Below are 12,368 nucleotides of genomic sequence, written 5' to 3' on the forward strand. Positions count from 1 at the left end.
TGTCACATAGGTCAACACCTTCCCATGCCAAAGTGGGGGGATGGTGCACATGGGTGAACGCCCTTCCACCAGGAGGGGGGAGCCTTACACACACGAGAACAAACTCACGCACTAATGGGGCAGGGTGCATGCACAAACACGTTCCATCGCCAAGGAGGGTTGTGCGTGAGAACACCCTTCTACACGGATGGAGGGCTGTGCCCATCTGTGCCAGGGGGGGCAGGGAGTATTAGTGAAACACCTCTCGTGCAGAGAGGGGAAGCAAGCATGACCTAACCCTTACCCTAAAGCCTAAATGTATAGCTAACCCTAACCCTTACCTTAAGTGATGCATGCTGCTTCAGCTGTGAGAGTGAAAAGAATCATTGATGAAAGGTCACATTTAATAGTGGCAACAGTACTCCCTTGCCAAGGGGTGGCACTGTTCATGGGTGACACCATCCATCACCGAGGGGATGAGGAGCATGTGTGTACCACCTCCCATGCCGAAGGAGACAGGGCACATGTGTCAACACCCTCCCTCACCTTGGGACGGGTGGTGCAAATGTGAGAATGCGTGAATGCACTTCCAAGCTGAAGAGGATGGGGCACATGTGTGAACACCCTCCCACGCTGAAGGGGGCAGGACACATGCATGAATATTCTCCCACACTGAGGGGCGGTGCTATTGTGTGAATACACTCTAGAGAGGAGGGGGTGGGTGTGGAAGCATGACCTAACCCTTACCATAACCGTTAATGGTAATGCTAACCCAGACCCTTACCTTAAGAGTTGTCTGCTACTTCAGCTGTGAAATTGAAAAGAACCATTCATGAAACGTCACATTTAATAATGGCATCACTATTCCCTCATTGAAGGGTGGCGCTCTGCATGGGTGACCTCCTCCCACACCAAGGTGAGGCTGTGCACATGCATAAAAGCCCTCCCTGCTGAGGTGAGCAAGACACATGCATGAACCTCTCCCATGCAGAGGTGGGGTGTGCCCATGAGTGAACACCCTCCCGACCCGACAGGTGGTCATGCACATATGTGAACAATCTTTCCCGAAGGGGGGATCTACGCATGTGTGAAAACCCTCCCCAGCGGAAGTGGAGTGGAGCACGTGCTTCAATATTTTACCACTCTCAGGGGTTGGGGTGAAAGGGTGAACACTCTCCCTTGCTCAGGATAGTAGGGTGATGCGTGAAGTCTTCCGGTGCTGAGGGGGGAGAGCAAGCATGACCTAGCCCTATTCTTAACCCCTAACTGTAATGATAACCCTACCCCTGACCTTAAGAGATGCATGCTTCTTCAGCTGTGAAAGAGAAAACAGCCGTCCATGAAACGTCAGATTTAATAGTGGCATCACTACTCCCTTGCTGACTAGTGGTGCTGGGCACAGGTAACCCCCTCCAGCGCCTGAGGGGGGAGGGCACATGCGTGAACGCCCTCCCACGCTGGGGAGCGGGTTCATGCACATACCTGAACACCTTCCCAAGCCACGGGGGCACTGTGCTCATGCGTGAACACCTCCTGAGCCAAGGAGGGCATGGTGCATGGACAAATGCCCTCCCTCACCAAGCGTTGTGGTGTCCATGCATGAACACCCTCGCACACGAGATGGGTGCAGGCGCATACATCAACATCCCCCCGCTGAAGGGGACTGGTTCCTATTGGTGAACACACTCCTGAGATGAGGGGGTCGTGGCTCATGTGTGAACGCCCTCCCACTCCAAGGGAGGGTGCAGGCATGGCCTATCCCTTACCCGAACCATGAACAGCAATCCTAACCATAACCCTTATGTTAAGAAATGCCTGCTTCTTCAGCTGTGAAAGTGAAAAGAGCCATTCATAAAACAACACATTAAGTAGTGGCATCACTACTCCCTTGTGGAGGGGAGGCAGGCTGCATGCCTGAACACCCTTCCACAAGGAGGGTGGCAGGGGTCAGGTGTGACCTTCCTCCCTTGCCAAAACGGGGGGTGCAAGCATGACCTAACCCTTACCCTAATCCTCAGGGTAATCCAAACCCTAACCCTCATCATAAGAGATGCTGCTTCTTCAGCCATCAAAATGAAAAGACTCATTCATGAAACATCAGATTTAATAGTGGCAACACTACTCCCTTGGTGTCTCTTTCAATCGGTGAAATGGACCTTCCCGTCAAGAGGCAAGAACAGGACAAGACCCTATGGAGCTTTAATTCACTGGCCTACAGAGACAACATCAATACAGTCAATAGGGACAACACATCTCCCCATGGGCCAACAATTTAGGTTGGGGTGACCTCAGAGAATATCCCCTCTGAGGGATTTAGTTGTACACTTACCAGTCAAAAGTACAACCTCACTTATTGATCCAAAATACATAACCAACACCTTAGGTTTGATACATGTACCCTGCTAGAGTTTCCTTTTGGGGGTGGGTGATTGTTGTCTCCACATTCGGTGCAGAGTTATGAAACGGTGGTGGTGGGTGTTTTCTCCTCTTCCATAAAGAGTTCCAAGGCGACCATTTGTGGGAGCGAAGCAGTAGTTGGTCTGCTCCTGAATCCCTGTGTGCTTCGGGTTCCCTGTTGAGCATCATAGCAGTGGCCTAGTGGAAACATGAGAGAAGATGTCAGAAGACACTCAGGTAACCAAAGATGCGAATGAAGAACCTCCTGAAATACCATCAGAAGACTATGGGACACTGCTACCATCCACAGTTACAGTCCAGTTTCCGAGAGCATGTGGGATGCTCTAGAGGAACGCAGTGTTACAGTGGATGAGAGGTGTCTGGCTGGTAGAAGAAATGCTGAGCATCCCCGATGCTGGCTGGGGAAATGTCGTATATGTTGTCAGCTATGCCAAAGATAACAAAAGAACAATGAATGAGACAGACGCCTTCTTCTTCAGCAATGAAAGTGAAAAGAGCCATCCAGGAAACATCGGATTGAAAATGATTTTAGGTACATTAATTTTTGAAAGACACAAAGAACACAAGTGGGGCATGGGCAGAGAGAGAGAGAGAGAGAGAGAGAGAGAGAGACAGATAATATCTGAAGCAGGCCCCAGATTCAGAGCCATCAGCACAGAAGCTACCCAGGGCTCAAAACCAGAAACCCAGAGACCATGAACCAAGACGGAGTGGGAAGCTTAACCCAGAGACGTCCAGGTGCCAAGGAAAACATCTGAATTAAAAGGACTATCACTGCTACATCGCGGATAAAGAGAAGCAGATGGGACACATTCATGAAGGGATCCCACACCAAGGGGGATTGAACCATGCGCTAAACCTTAACTCACACCTAATATTAATCCTAAACATAAACCTTACCTTAAGAAACGCCTACTTTTTCAGTTGTGAAATTGGAAAAAGATATTCATGATTTAATACTGGCATCAGTATCAGATTTAATACTGGCATCAGTAATCCCAATCTAAGGAGGGGTGAGGCTCATGGGTGACACCATCGCATGCAGAGGGGGTGGAGGGTCGCATGTGTGAGCACACCCCATGCACCAAAAAGGATTGGGTGGTATGTGAAATCCTACCATACCGAGAGAGTGTGGGGTGATGGTGTGAAAAACTCCAGAGCAAAGCTGGAATGGGCGAGGCAAGAACAACCTGCAGTGCAGAGAGACTGGGGCCATAGCAAGAACACAATCCCTCAAACATGGAGGGCGGTATCCACGCATGAACACCTTCCCGCTCAAAGTGGGGGTGCAAGCATGACCTACTCCTTGCCCAACTCCTAACCCTATCACTAAACAAAATCCCACCACCTAAACCTAACACCTAACACTAACCATAACCCTAATGCTAAATACTGCCCCCATCCTTCCCCTAACCCTAGCCCTACCTCTAACTAACCGCAAATGTAAACATAACCCGAACTCACCCTAACCTTACCCTAACCCTCTAACACTAAGCCTCTAATTCTAACCCTAAAACTCTCGTCCTAACCCTCTAACTCTACCCGCTAAGTCTAAAACTATAAACCTAAGGCCTCTCTCCCCATGGGGATCCATATCGAAAGACTGATAACAGCACACACACCAAGACCAGAAATGGTTCATGAACACTCAGCATAGAATGTGGAAATCACCATGTATTTCCAAAGCGTGGCTGCAGCTGCACAAGAGGATTCCTGAGGCCTAACTGATGGGTGGCCCATACAGTAGTCTGGCCTTGGAAGCAAAAGACTAATTCTGACCAGCACCCTCCTTTGTGTACTCCCTTCTGCCCTTCGGGGAGACAAATGCTCTGCTGTGCTTTCAGTGCCTGGAACCTCCTGGAACCTAACCCTAATGCTAACCAGAACCGTATGCTAACCCTCAACCTAAACCTAACCCTATCACTCACACTAGACACATGTATCTACACCAGACCAGATACAGTTGTCTGTCCTTAGAACCCAAAGATTAATCCTGACCCGCAGCCTCGGTTGTGCACACCACTCAGTCATTCGTGGGGGCAACTGCACTGCTGTGGGTTCAGTGCATGGAGCCTTGGGAACAAAGAAAACCCTAACCGTACCCCTAACCATAACCCTCAACCTAATCGTAACCCTATTTCTAACCCTAACCCTACACTTGAGCCACAGCCTCGCATGGGATCTCAGGTCAGCCCTTGAGGGATACCACTAGACTGGAGTTGCTTCGGCCCTGGTGGCTTCCCTGCACTGAACCCTAACCCTGGCTAAGGCTCCTTCCCCATGGGGACCCAATTCACAGTCTGACATCAGCACGCACATGGAATCGAGAAGTGGTACAGGAATACTTGGAGTGGAATGTGGAACATCATCATGTCATTTCAAAAGCCCGGCTGCCACTGCACTCGAGGATTCAACAGGCCTACCTGAAGAGTGCCCGATACAGTTGTCTGGCCTTGGAAACTGAAAACTATTCCTGACTGGCAGCCTCCGTTGTGCATTCCGCTCAACCCTTCCGGGAGACGACTGCACTGCTGTGGGTTCAGCGCCTGGAGACTACTGGGACCTAACTCTAAACCTAACCGTAAACCTAACAATAACCCTCAACCTAAATCTAACAGTTTCTATCACACTAGACTCACCTATCTACACCAGACCTTATAGAGTTGTTCATCCTTGGAACCCAAACACTAATTCTGACAAGCAGCCTCCATTGTGCACTGACTCAGACCTTCGGGGAGACAACTGCACTGCTCTGGGTACAGCGCCTGGATCATTCTTTGACCTACCCTAACCATAACCATAACCCTGAGCATAACCCTCAATCTCACCTGACCATATATCTCACAATACCTCTACACCAGACCCACACCAGCGCATGTGCCCTCACTTCAGCCCTCCAAGGAGATCACGAGACTGGAGTCCTTTGGCCCTGGCCACATCCCTGCACTGAACCCTAACCCTAGCTAAAACTCACTCCCTAGGGGTACCCAATTACATTGTCTGACAACAGAATGCACATGGGGTCAAGAAGCAGTGCAGGATCACTCAGCTTGGAACGTGGAATATCACCATGTCATTTCCAAAGCCCGGCTGCTGCTGCATAAGAGGATTCCTGAGGTCTTCCCCAAAGAGTGTCCAATACACTTGTCTAGCCTTGGAACCCAAAGACTAATCCTGACCGGCAGCTTCCGTTGTGCCCGAGAGCATTCCTGAGGCTTACCCGAAGAGTGCCAGAAACAGTTGTCTGGCCTGGCAACCGAAAGACTAATCCTGACGCGCAGCATCCATTGTGTACTCCAGTCAGCACTTCAGGGAGACCACTGAACTGCTGTTGGTTCAGCATCTGGAGCCTCGTGGGACTTATCCCCAACGCTAACCAGAATCCTGACCCTAGCACTCAACCTAAACCTAAACCTATCTTTCACACTAACTCTATACCAGACCCATACCCTCACAAGGTTTCTCACTTCAGCCCTCATGAAATTCATGAGACTGGAGTCACTCTGCCCTGATGATGTCCCTGCACTGAACCCTAACCCTAGCTAAGTCTCCCTCCTCCTGGCAACCCAATTCCAATGACTGACAACAGCACACTCATGGTGTAAATCACTCGGCTTGGAACCTGGAACATCACCATGCCATTTCCAAAGCTCAGAGGGAGCTGCACAAGGGCGCTGCTGAGGCCCAACTAAGGAGTGTCCTACACCCAAGGAGGGCCTTCACACCCTAAGACTAAGAAGGAATGGCACCATCCTTTGCGCCCTCCACTCAACCCTCTAGGAGACCACTGCACTATTAGGTTTCTGCACTTAAGCGCCACCTGGAACCTACCCCTAACCCTCACCATGACCCTAGCCATATTCCTCAACCTAAACCTCACCCCAATTCTAACACTAACCCTACACCTGACCTGCTACTGCGCATGGCCCTCATTCATACTCAGTGGAGATAAATGGACTGTTGTTGCTTCAGCCTTGCTTATGTCCCTGGATCTAACTGTAATCCTACCTATTTCTCTATCCCGATGGGGATCCAATTCCTAATGCAGAGAATATCACGCACCTGTGGCCCAGAAGCAGTGCAGGATTACTCCACATGGAGCATGGACCACCACCATGTCATGTCCAAATACCAGAGGGAGGTGCCAAAGTGCTTGCTGAGGCCCAAAAGTGGCACACATGCAAGGCTGGCACTGGTAACCAAAGACTAAACCTGACCAGAACCCTCCCATGTGCCCTCCACTGAGCCCTCCCAGGAGACCACTGCACTGCATGGAGTTCATCACCTGGGGACTCCTTGGAGCTATCTCTCACCCTAATCATGACCCACTCCATACTCCTCAATCGGAACCTCACCCTAAGCCTAACGCTAACCCTACACGTGACCTGCATCCGTGCATGAGCCCTCACTCAGCCCTCCATGGAGGTAAAGGGATTGTTGTTTCTTCAGTCTTGCTTACGTCCCGTCCCTGGATCAAACGCTTGCCCTAGCTATGGCTCATTCCCAATGGGGACCCAATTCCTAACTCGGAGAAAACCACGTACATGGGGCCCAGATGCGGTGCAGGCTTACTTGGCATGGAACGGGGAACATCACCATACCATTTCCAATGCCCAGAGGGACCTGCACAAGGGGGTTGCTGAGGACCAACCGAAGAGTGGCCCACACAAGAAGCTGGCCTTGGCACCCAAAGAATAAGCATGACAGGCACCCTCCCATGCGCCCTCCTCTGGGTCCCCCAGGGAAACAACTGCACTGCCTTGGATTCAGCACCTTGGGCCTCCTGGAACCTAGCCCTAACCCAAACCATGACCCTCCCCATACTACTCAACCTATACGTCACCCCAACGCTAATGCTAACCCTACACCTGACCCTCACCTGTGCATTGGCCCTCATACAGGCTCTCATGGAGATAATGGGACCGGTGTCTCTTCAGCCCTGCTTATGTCCCTGGACAGAACCTCACCCTATCCGTGGTTCTCTCCCAATGGATATCCAGGTCCTAATTCTGAAACACCATGCATATAGGTCAAACCCCTGCAGTATTATTCTGTATGGAATTGGAACATGATCATTTCATTGCCACTGCTGGGATGGAGCTGCCCCAGGAGGCTACTGAGACCCAATGAATAGTGGCACACACGGGAGGCTGGCCTTGAAACACAAAGAATAAGTCTGAACTGAAGGCTCCCGTGCAGCCACCACTCAGCCTTCCGTGGAGACCACTGTGATGCTAGGGGTTCACCGCCTGGAATTTCTTGGGCCCTAACCCTAACACTAACCGTGACCCTCACCATACCCTGAACCTCAAACTCATTCTTACACTAACGCTAACCCTACAACTGACCTTCACCTGCACACTGGCAACCATTCATCACCCCATGGAGGTAAGTGGAATGGGGTAGCTTTGGCCCTCCTCATGGCCCTGGTCTGAAACCCAACTCTATCTAAAGCTCTCTCCAGATGGTGACCCGATTCTTAAGTCTGAGGATACCTCCCTTCCAGAAGAAGAGGCGGTTTCCTCGGCATGGAATGTGGAATATCACCATGTAATATCCAAAGCCCAGATGTTGCTTCAGAAGCGTTTCCTGAGGCTCAACCAAAGTGTGGCCCACAAAGGAGGCTCACCCTGGCTCTCAAAGACTAAGCATGACCTACACCCTCCCATGTGCTCACCACTGAACCCTACAGGAAGACCAGCACTGCTGGTGCCTCAGCTTCTGGAGGACCCAGGACAAAACCTAACCATCATATTGTCCAGAACCATACACATCATCCTCAACCTCACCCCAACTCTAAAGGTAACACTACACCTGACCTGCACCCCTGCATGGGTGCTCATTCAGCCCTCCATCTAGATAATGGGACTGGTGTTGCTTCGGCCCTGCTTATGTCCCTGGACCGAATCCTGACCATAGCTAGCTATGGCTCTCCCCCAAAGGGGATCCAGTTCCTAACTCTGAGAACACCATGCACATAGGGTCCAAACCCCTGCAGTATTCTTCAGTGTAGAATTGGAACATCATCATCTCATTTGCACTGCTGGGATGGAGCTGCACAAGGAGGTTGCTGAGGCCCAACTTAAGAGTGTCACACATAGGATGCTTCCCTGGCACGCAAAGACTTAGTCTGAAGTGTAGACTTCCATGCAGCTTCCACTCAGCCCTCTGTGGAGACCACTGCACTGCTAGGCGTTCACTGCCTGGAACCTCCTGGGACCTAACACTAACACTAAACTTGACCCTCACCATACACCTCAACCTAAACTTCACACCAACTCTAACGCTAACCCTACACATGACCCGCACCCAAGCATGGGCCCTATGGAGTCCTCCAGAACGATCACGGACGCATGTGGATTTGGACCTATCTACATCCCTGGGCCGATACCTAACCCTAGTAATGGCTCTCTCTCATTGAGGAACAAATTCCTAAGTCTCAGTCACCACGCATATGGGGCCCAGAAGCACTGCAGCGTTACTCGCATGGAACATGGAACATCGACAGGTAATTTCCAAAGCCCAGAGGGAGCTGCACAAGGGGGTGGCTGAAGCCCAACCAAAGTGTGGTCCATATCCGAGGCTGGCCCTAGCCCTTAAAGACTAAGCCTGGCCGGCACCCTCCAATGCGACCTCCCTCAGCCTTCCAGGGTGATCACTGCACTGCTTGGGTTTCAGCACCTAGGGCCTCCTGGACCCTAACCCTAACTGTGACCCTCGCAGTACTCCTCAACCTAAACCTCACTCCAACTCTAACACTAATCCTACACCAGACCCTCACGTGTGCATGGTCCCTCATCCAACACCCCATGTAGATAACGTGAGTAGTGTTGCTTCAGCGCTGCTTATGGCCCTGAAGCAAACCCTAACTCAAACTAAGGCTCTCTCCTGATGGTGACTCAATTCTTTTGTCTGAGGATACCACACACATGGAGTCCAGAGGAGGAGGACTATTACTCGGTGTGAAATGTGGAATATCACCATGTAATATCCAAAGCCCAGATGTTGCTGCAGAAGTGGTTGCTGAGGCTCAATCAAAGAATGGCCCACGATGGAGGCTTGCCCTGGCAAACAAAGACTAAGCATGACGGACAACCTGCAATATGCCCTCCACTGAGCCCTCCGGGAAGCTCACTGCATTGCTGTTGGTTTATCGCTTGGAGCCACCTAGGACTTAACCCCAAACCCAATAATGAACATAACAATACACACCAACCTCACCATGAACATAACTATGAACAGAACTATAACAATGAACATAACTATAGACACCAACCTCACCAACTCTAACCGTAACCCTACATCTGACCTGCACCTGTGCATGTGCCCTATTCAGACCTCCATGTAGCTCAAGGGACTGGTGTCGCTTCAGCCGTGCTTATGTGGCTGGAACATACCCTAACCCTAGAGATGGCTCTCTCCCAATGAGGATCGAGTTCCGAATTCTGAGAACAACACGCCCATAGGGCCCAGACCCCTGAAGTATTATTCGGTATGGAATTGGAACATCATCATGTCAATTCCACTGCCGGCATGGAGTTGCACAAGGAGGGTGCTAAGGCCCAACTGAAGAGTGGCACACACGGGAGGCTGGCTCTGGCATGGAAAGATGAAGCCTGAACTAGAGGCTTTCATGCAGTCTCCATTCAACCCTATGTGGAGACCACTGCACTGCTAGGAGTTCACTGCCTAGAACCTCCTGGGACCTAAACCTAACAGTAACCTTGACCCGCACCATACCCCTCAACCTAAAGTTCACACCAACTCTTACCATAATCCTAAACCTTACACACATTAGTGCATGGGCCCTCACTTCAGCCTTCCAGGGTGATCATGGGTCTTCTGTCCATTCAGCCCTATCTAAGTCCCTGGCCCAAACCCAAACACTAGCTAAGACTCTCTCTCTCTCTCGATGAGGACAAAATTCCTAAATCTGATATGACCACACACATGTGGGGCCAGAAGTGGTGCAGCATTACTTTCCATGGAAAGTGTCCTGAAGGGCACAGACGCTCCCAGTACCTGAAGGCACACCCCATGCCGGAAGTGGCTCCCCATAACTGAAGGCACTCCCCGTGCCTGAAGACAAGCTCCGTGCCTGAAGGCAAGCCACGCACCTGAAAGCAAGCCCCGTGCCTGAAGCCTTGCCCCATGCATGAAGCTCCACCCAGTGCCTGAAGGCACGCCCTTGCCTGAAGGCACGCCCCATGCTTGAATTCTCACCCTGTGCCTGAAGGCTAGCCCCCTGCCTGAAGGGCACAGGCATGTCTAGTGCCTGAGGTCATGCCCAGTGACTGAAGTCACTCACCCCCAATGACTGAAGTCACTCCCACTGACCGAAGTCACTCTCGAAGTATCTCCCAGTGATTGAAGTCAATCCTGACGTCACTCCCACTGACTGAAGTCAAGTTACTCGCAGTGACTGATGTCATGGTCACTCCCAGTGACTGAAGTCAAAGACACACTCAGTGTCTGCGGTTACTCCGAGTGACTGCAGTCGTCAATCTCAGTGCCTGATGTCAGCACTCCAGTGAAAACAAGGCCCGCGACACTGCATCATCCAGTGAACCTAGTGCCCGCGGCAGTGGAGCCTCCAGTGAACCCAGGGTCCGCGACAGTGCATCCTCCAGTGAACACAGTGCCTGCGGCACTGCATCATCCAGTGAACCCAGTGCCCGCGGCACTGGAGCCTCCAGTGAACCAAGTGACCGCGACACGGCAGCTTCCAGTGAACCCAGTGACTGCGACATAGCCTCCTCCAGTGAACGTAGTGCTCGTGGCACTGGTGCCTCCAGTGAAAACAGTGCCCTTGACAATGCATCCTCCAGTGAACCCAATGCCAGCGGCACTGCATCCTCCAGTGAAACCAGGACCCGCAGCACTGGAGATCCAGTGAACACACTGCCGGTGGCACTGCAGCCTCCAGTGAACCCAGTGCCCTCGACACTGCATCCTCCAGTGAACCCAATGCCCGCGGCAATGGATCCTCCAGTGTGCCCAGTGCCTGAGGCCCTGCCGCCTCAAATGAACCCACTGTCCAACGCACTGAAGCTTACAGTGAATCCACTCCCCGAAGCACTTCTTGCAGGACACCCACTGCGCCACCACTGCTGCTAACAGTGAACCCTCAGCCCGAGGCATGCAGCCTCCAGTGAAACCAATGCCCACGGAGTTGCATCTTCCAGTGAACACAGTGCCTGCAGAACTGCATCATCCAGTGAACCCAGCACACGAGGCACTGGAGCCTCCAGTGAACCCACTGCCCGCAGCACTGCAGCCTCCAGTGAACCCACTGCCAACAGCATTGCAGCCTCCAGTGAACCCAGTGCTGTGGTGCTGCATCCTCCAGTGAAAGCAGGGCCACAGCACTGGATTCTCCAGTGAACCCATTGCCAGAGGCACTGGAGCATCTAGTGAACCCAGTGCCCGTGGCACTGAATCATCCAGTGAACCCACTGCCCGCGGTCCTGCAGCTTCCAGTGAAGACAACGCCTGCTGCACTGGACCCTCCAGTGAACCCAGTGCCCACAGCACTGCAGCCTCCAGTGAACAAAGTGCCCACAGCAACGCATCCTGCAGTGAACCCAGTGCACGGGCCACTGCAGCCTGTAATGCACCCAGTGCCCGCGGCACTGCATCCTCCAGTGAACGCAGCATCCGCGGCACTGCAGCCTCCTGTGAACCCCGTTGTGGCACTGCATCCTCCAGTGAACCTAGTGCCCGCAGTACTGCATCCTCCAGTGAACACAGTGCCCGCAACACTGGAGCCTCCAATGAACACAGTGCCCGCGGAATGGCATCCTGCAAGGCACCTAGTTCCTGCGGTATGGCAGCCTCCAGTGAACCCAGTGCTCGAGGCACTGCAGCCTCCAGTGAACCCAGTGTCCGCGGCACTGCACCCTCCAGTGAACCCAGTGCCAGCGGCACTGCAGCATGCATTGAATCCAGTGCCAGTGGCACTGCAGCTAGCA

The 12,368-nt window shown here is 52.1% G+C and overlaps 1 long non-coding RNA gene across 1 annotated transcript in view; it reads right to left on the reverse strand.

Annotated features, from left to right (window-relative positions):
* Nucleotides 1-2,154: 2,154 nt before the first annotated feature.
* The window catches only part of LOC128774139 (uncharacterized), a 163,804-nt gene continuing 153,590 nt past the window's right edge, over nucleotides 2,155-12,368 (reverse strand). Inside the window, exon 4 of the long non-coding RNA XR_008418555.1 lies at nucleotides 2,155-2,574. This is a non-coding gene — a long non-coding RNA (uncharacterized LOC128774139). The remainder of the gene's footprint in view (nucleotides 2,575-12,368) is intronic.

This window comes from Panthera pardus, unplaced genomic scaffold (assembly GCF_024362965.1).
Source record: "Panthera pardus isolate Hobbes unplaced genomic scaffold, ASM2436296v1 HiC_scaffold_297, whole genome shotgun sequence".
Lineage (NCBI taxonomy): Eukaryota > Metazoa > Chordata > Mammalia > Carnivora > Felidae > Panthera > Panthera pardus.